Source organism: Rhinopithecus bieti, unplaced genomic scaffold (assembly GCF_001698545.2).
Source record: "Rhinopithecus bieti isolate Rb0 unplaced genomic scaffold, ASM169854v2 scaffold_44040, whole genome shotgun sequence".
NCBI lineage: Eukaryota > Metazoa > Chordata > Mammalia > Primates > Cercopithecidae > Rhinopithecus > Rhinopithecus bieti.
In genome coordinates this window covers 531,002-539,103 of record NW_016819009.1, presented here as the reverse complement: position 1 = coordinate 539,103, position 8,102 = coordinate 531,002, and positions in this window count along the sequence as shown.

The window sequence follows — 8,102 nt, the reverse complement described above, 5'->3', positions numbered from 1 at the left end:
TCTCAGCTCACTGCAAGCTCCGCCTCCCGGGTTTACGCCATTCTCCTGCCTCAGCCTTCCGAGTAGCTGGGACTACAGGCGCCCGCAACCTCGCCCGGCTAGATTTTTGTATTTTTTAATAGAGACGAGGTTTCACCCTGTTAGCCAGGGTGCTCTTGATCTTCTGACCTCGTGATCCGCCCGTCTCGGCCTCCCAAAGTGCTGGGATTACAGGCTTGAGCCACCGCGCCCGGCCATGTGTCTTAATTTCCACATATTTATGACTTTTCCCATTTTTCTTTTGTCAGTGATTTCTAGTTTCTTACTGCTGTGGTAACAGAAGAAAAAATACTACTTATATGAAGTGTCTGAAATAGCCAAAATTATGGAAGCAGAGAATACAATAGTGACTCTAATGGGTTGGGGGATAAGGGAATGGGGAGTTTTCAGTGGGTATATAGTTTCAGTTATGCTAGAGGAATAAATTCTACAGATTTGCTATACAATGTAGTGCCTATAGTTAACAATATGGCATTGTTCATTTCAAAATTTGTTAAGTGGATTGATATTCTGTTAAGGTAGCTCCCTTTACCCCAAAAAGGGGAACACAAGAAAGGTGCTGGATTTGTTATCACATTGATTGTGTTGATGGTATCATGAGGCTTTGCATGTGATCAAACTCATCATATTGTACACATTAGATATGTGCAGCTCTTTTTTCTATCAATTATAACTCAATAAAGATGTTAGGAAAATAAATGAGAAATGTCTTTAAGCAAAATAATGTTGGTTTGTTTTTTTTTTCTCTTGTCACTACCTACTATTTGCCATCTCCACTCTACGCCCTTGTTTTGACTTAGAGGTATAATTACTAAGGATAAAAAGAATAAATATGGCCCCTTTATGATCTTTCTTAAAATTCCTTGCTTATAGGATCATTTTGCAATTTTTACAGATATTTATGTGGTAAGAGATTCTCCTTTGTTTACAGTAGTTTTCTAAATGCCCCTAATACAATTCTAATAATATAGTACTACTAAAGTCATAGCCTGAGTAACAACAAAACATAAAGGAATATTGTTCATAATATCTTAATTGTGACCTAATCACAAAATGATGATCTTGGATGCCTTGGCATTCTTTGTGTGCTGGAGGCTGAGGAGGTGAAGGGAGGTGGATACAGTTTGCATCCATCCAAGGAGACTTAGAATGCTTGAAGAATGAATGACTTGGGCAAGAGTCATGGATACATGGACCAAGTTGTGTCAGTGCAGCAGGGTAGGAGAACAGTGGTTGCCCTTCATTGATTACTCACCATGTTCCAGGTACAGGGCTAAGCGATTTTTCTTATACTGCCTTATTGAATACTAAGAGGCAGAGAAAATACTGCCTCTGTTTCTAGATAACTAGCATAAAGATGCCCGCAGTTACACATTTGAAAAATGTTCATAATTATATTTCAGTCTGAGCCTACGTTTGGTAATTTAGAAAACTACATTTTTAAATTTTTTGTTATTGTTTAGATGACAAAATATGGCTAAGGAAGCTGAATGGTAAGAGCTTGCTACTCTTCACCTTGCTACTCTTCACCTGTGGGGTTTTTATTTTTGAAACCGAAAAGTACAATTTATTAAAGCATCCAAAACAAAACAAAACAAATCAGGAACAAAGTTGAACAAAGATGTGCAATACTTATACACTGAAAACAACAGAACATTGCTGAGATAAATAAAACAGTAAAAGTCATGGAAGTAATCAGTATGACCATGGATTCAATGATGGGTTCTTTTTAATCAATGTATAAATTTAGTACTATCTTAATAAAAATTTTAGCATGTTTTCTAAATAATAACTGATAAGTTGTTTTAGAAACAGTATATGGAAATACAATGGCCTTGGAATAATCAACAACACATTTTGCAAAAAAAACAAAATTTCGAGGACTCAAACACCATGCGATTTAAAACTTATTAACCAAGACAGTGTTAATAATAAGAAATTGATAGATTTTTCATCGCTATAAAATCATTATTTTTAAAAAATGATGACAACTCTAAAAGACCGAGGCTTTATAATTTTCATTTTGGAATAATAAAACTGGGAATTAGAAATAAGAGTGGGTTGCTGAAAATTATAAAGCTAGTTAGTGATAGACTCTGGGTTCAATTCTCAAATACCAGTCTTCAAGTTCTAGGTCAACTTCTCTCTTCAGGTTTCCCCTCTAACCTCCCAGTCCAGTTCCCAGGTTAAATACAGATTTTTTTTTTTTTCTGGTAATCTCTCTATGAAACGGATGAAGAAATACATGAGAAGCTACTAGCAAATGAAGTTGAAGCATTTTCTTCTTGGCTAAGTATTATTAATCATGTGCAGACAGAGAAACTATTGTACTGTGAAAAACAGAAATTGTGCTTTAGCTCCTACTCACTAAACAAAACAAGCAGTTGCTTAGCCTATGATGATATTTCATTTTTAAAGTGGGTTAAGCCCTGTTTTACCAGCTGTAGACTCTGAGAATGAATATGGGCGTGAATGCTTCTCAATGAAAGAGGAGAAAGAACCCACAGGAAACAATAGGCTCCTTGGGAGTTTGAGAGTGCAGTTCAAATCTCCAGTGGATATTTGGGTAAAAAAAAATTTAAGGCCAATTATAAACAAAAGAATAACAGTCTATGAGAAGAAAATCCTGTGCTTGTGCTTTCTATGTATCCACAGTCAATGCTCCTGACAAGAAGCTATTTATTTTAAAGATTCTCAGCAAACATAGGAGGTTTATTATCCTTTTGCACTATATGGACCTTTTGGGCTCCTGAGAAATATATGTCTATTTAGAAGTAGCTTTGAAAGTTCTTTTATTAGCTTCTTGTAAAAGGCCTAAATCATTCCTTTTTTTTTTTTTTTTTTTTTTCCATTTGATAAGTACTATCCCCCTGGAAATGTAGCTTCACAGGTTGATTGCAAAATTCCCCCCTCCCCAAATAGGCTATTTTAAATATAAAGTGAAAATTTTGATAGTTTGAGGATTTATTGATATATAATAATTCTGAAACAAGAATTATATTCAGCATGAATGGTTAGAAAAGTCTAACCTTTTCTGTAGCATTAAATAAGAGAAATGTTGGGGAAATAGGAAAACATTAGATTTAAACATAAATAATTATTACCTGTAAATTACATTCTTAATATAAAAATTGTACCTTAATTTTGGCAAAAAAATAGTAACATTTGTAAAACCATTGTTTGCAAATATCAAATGATAAACCTAATCAATAATGCTACCACAAATATTAGAAGAAATAAAACAAAGTTTCTGAAAACATAAAATCTCACAGAAGGCCCCATTCTTTTATTGCTTTATTATCTGTCTTAAAATAATGTCTTTTGTTCCTCTTCTCTAGGTTCAGCAGAATATGGTAATATACACTAGCCAGAATGTCTATTCTCAGTTTGCAATATTTTAAGATTACGGAGTACATTTCCTTTTCCAATATAGATAAAAAGATTATAGCATCAAAACAGAATTTGAAATACATTGAAAGACTTGCTGACATAGGAATAGATAACATTTTAATTAGTTTGCTTGGCAGCTAGAGATTTTTAGGTAAATGAATCCTATCATTTTTAATTTAGTAAAGCACTTTTTATAAAGACATGTTAGCTTACTTAAATTAAGTGACCAAGTTATTAAGGAGGATTCAATGAATATAGGGCGCATTCTTCCTAAAATCATTTTTCTTTAATAGTTACAAGTTAAAATAAAAAATAAAATATAGTGGTATTTGAAAGTTCCTAGCACTTTGTAGATGTTCTGTAATAATCTCCAATAGGAGTTAACAAATAAATAATCCATGAAATATATTGTATGGTAGTCAAATGGATAAAACAGAGTATGATTAAGCTAGTGACTTTAAATTTTACAACAGGCTACAATTTTAAAAAAGCAAATGTTATATATAGTGGATTCAATCATTTAAACAACGAGACAGAAGAAAATATTTTTGCTTTTTGTGGCCATACCAAGACCTTCAGTCAATTCTTTCTACTTCATCCAGTTAGATTCCTGCTTGCTTTGAACTCCCTATCAAGCTTGAGATGGGGCAGAGACTAGAAGTGGGGGTCAAGTGGCATCAGCTCCCTGGCACAGTGTCTCAGAAAGGAATAGAACATCCAATTGCCTCTGTTGTTATTACCTAACATTACCTTCTTGGTACTGGTGCACACCTGAGGATTGGCATGGACAGAGGGGGAAGACAAGGTCTTGTAAATCTAGGCTGATTAAAAATAAAGAGCGGAGTGGTTCTCTATGAAGTTTAAATTTTGTATGCAAAGGCCTTTAAAAAGTTATTCTTGGGTCTTAAAGCTGGAAAGAGGCTTATTTAAATTTTGAAAAGATTTACATGTATAGCAAATAAACAAAAAAAAACCATTTAAATTAAAATTTTCCAAATTATATGCTTAAAAAATGGGAGGGGAGGAAAGACTCTTCCCTTATTTTGAACCAAGATAATTCAGTTTCTTTTTTTTTTATTTGTATTTACCTTTACAGAATCTATATTTAGTAGGCATAAAATTCAGTCCCTTGGGAAAATTATAATTTTAAACTTTATGTAGAAGAACTATTACTATGACTTTCTGTATATGTAAATATTTTCTGATCAAAATATGCTGTAATCAAAGAAGCTAATAGAAAACCATTAAATACATTACTTAAACATGTAATACATTATAATAATTATGGCAGCCTTATATTTATGTAAGATATACATTTAGCTAAGAAATATGTATTTTGTATATTACATAGAAATATATATAGAAAACATTTTTTATAAAATAAAATATTAAGTTAAATTATCTTTCTCTGAAAGAAAGCCATACATACTTTGGATTTACGTGAATATTTTAATTACCTTTAAGTATGCATCAGGAAATGAGAACATTCAAATTGAAAATATGAGTTAAGACTAAACTAGATAGACTTTTTATAATGTCCATTCCTTTTACTTGGAAAAGTCAAGTTAAAGTTGCATATTTACTAGATATGTACAGCAGTTTCTTAAAACTTTCAAAGCGTTTTTATTTCTAACATAGCAGCAGTAACATACTGTTAATATAACCTTAGATTTTGATGTTAATAAACACGTGACATAGCACAGGCTGTGAACTATCTTCTATTGCTGATTTACGTTAATCGAGATAGGCAGTTATTTCCTGTCAAGGCAGAATTTGTTCTGATGTGTTTTAAGATACACAGTTGGAAATGCTCTGCGTTTTCATTAAAACTATTTTGAAAATTACTATTTCTCTGGGATCATAAATAACAATGTCCAAACTGTGACATAAACATTAAATATTTTTCTTTCTGTTTTTAAAGAACAAGACACAATTTTATATATTATACAATTGCCACTTTTGAAGTATACAGTTTAATGGACTTATAAAACTGTCTATAAACATGTAACTGCCAAGAGTACTATTAAGATATAGACAATTATACCACTCTAAAAACTTTCTCCTGCTTTGCAGTTGATCCTGCCCCCGCTGCCCCACACCTGCTGCCAGGAAAGACTAATCTGCTTGCCCTTTTGTATAATTTTATATAAATGAAATCATATGTTCTTTTACAATTTATTACTTTCAGTTAACATAATGTCTCTAAGATTAATGTAGGTTGTTCTATGTATTTTGTTTGCCTTTTTATCACCATGTGGTATCCTACAGTAAGTTTAAGTCATATTTATTTTTCCCATTCACTGGTAGATGGACATACGAGTTTCTTGCACTTTTGGGTCATTATAAATAAAGCTGCTATAAATATCCGAATACATATCTGTGTGAAGGTATATTTTCATATCCCTTTGATAAACACCTATAAATGGAACTGCTGATTTGTATGATAAGCATATCTTTTGCTTTATATGATACATTTACATTGCTTTCAAAGGTGACATTTTGGACACCCACCAACACTGTATGAGACTTTGATTTATACTCACCAATGTTGAGTATTTTAACTTCAACCATTTTAGCATATGTAAGTGTAGTTACATCTTGTCACTTTAATTTATATTTTCCTGTAGGCTAGTGGTGTTGTGCATCCTTTTATGTAATAATGAGCATTTTTCCATGTAACAATTGACCATTTTATTGTATATCTTTCTTTTTGTAGTGCTTATTCAAGTATTTACTGATTTTTTAAACATGTATTTTAGGTTTTGGGGTACATGTGAAGGTTTGTTAAATAGATTAACTTGTGTCACAGAAGTTAGTTGTACAGATTATTACATCACACTGGTACTAAGCCTAGTACCCAATATTTATTTTTTCTGCTCTTTTCCTTCCTTCCACTCTCTACCCTCAAGTAGACTCCAATGGCTGTTGTTCCCTTCTTTGAGTTCATTAATTGTCATTATTTAGCTCCCACTTTTTTTAAGTGAGAACATGTGGTATTTGGTTATCTGTTTTTGTGTTAGTTTGCTGAAGGTAATAGCCCCAGCTCCATCTATGTTCCCCCAAAAGGCATGGTCTCATTTTTTTATGGCTGAATAGTATTCCACGGTGTATATATATCACTTTTTCTTCATTCAGTCTGTCATTGATGAGCATTTAGGTTGATTCCATATGTTTGCTATTGTGGCTAGTATTGCAGTGAATATCCACATGCATGTGTCTTTATGGTAGAATGATTTCTATTCCTCTGATTATAAACCCAGTGTTGGGATTGCTGGGTCAGAGGGTGGCTCTGCTTTTAGCTGTCTAGGAAATCACCATATTGCTTTCCACAATGGTTGAAATAATATACTCTCCGATCAACAGTGTATGTGCTCCCTTTTCTCTGAAACCTTGCCAGCATCTGTTATTTTTTGACTTTTTAACAATAATCATTTTGACTGCTGTGAGATGGTATCTCATTGTGTTTTTGATTTGCATTTCTCTACTTGCTAATTTTTAATTGGGTTGTTCTACTATTAATTTTGACATATAAGAGTTCTTTCCATATTCTGAACAGAAAACTGTTGTGGGATTAGCAAAAATTTCTTTCAATCGATTTTCTATGTCCTTAGCTATGTATTTAAAAAGCAAATATTTTTTAATGTTGGTGAAGTATATTTTATCAATTTTGTGTTTTTTATTTTGTGTATTGTTTAACAAATCTTAGTCAAATCCAATTTTCAAAGATTTTTTCTGTGTTTTTACCTTTTATCGATTTCTGATTATGAAAGGAAAAGTTTAGAAGGTTTATAAAAACTCATTTTTATGTTAAGCTTTTACTATTTTAGAAATGTTTAGGGAATTATAAAACATTTTAAGAAAAATTAGCTTAGGAAAAGCAATGCATCGAATTAGACATGTTACCAATAATTCCAGTGAAAAGTGACACTGTTTCTCTGTTATTTTTCTTTAAGATTTTCTTAAAAGTTACAAGATGATATATCTTGTAATTGTAGGATACATATATATATTGCAATTACAAGATGATGTATTATAGTATGCCTCTCTTTGAGAGATTGTATTAGTCAAAGAAAATTGGTAAGAATATAATGATGTAGAAAGATTGATAATTATATAAATCACTTGAATTAATTTATAATAAAAATAACCTAAATAAGACTGTAGGGATTGATAAACACCATCTGCAGATTAACTATTTTGAGCTCTTCTCCAAGAAATTTTCTATACTGCTGTCATATTTTCTTAAAGGTTTCTTTGGAAATAAACTCTTATTTAAAGAAAATATCCATATAACTGTGTCACAACTATGATGTTATGTAAGGCAGTTGTCACTGGGGATTTACTTGGTAGAGTTTTGGCCTACATTTACTGTAATTTAGATCTTTTAAGAAACATTATCTTCAATCTTCTGTAAATGTATTTATATCTCTAAATAGATATGCCAGTACCTCTCACAAAATAGCTTACAGGATTTTCATATATCATATTATTACATCAAAACCAATTGAAATCAGATATTTATTTTTTAAAAGAGGGGCAACTGATCGCTATTAAGTTTTATAATACCTACATATTCCTCGTGATTTGAGAGGTGGTTTCGTATATAGGAAATTTAAAAATTAATTGTTTATGAATGCCTAACAATAAATGATGAAGGTAAGAGAACAAGGACA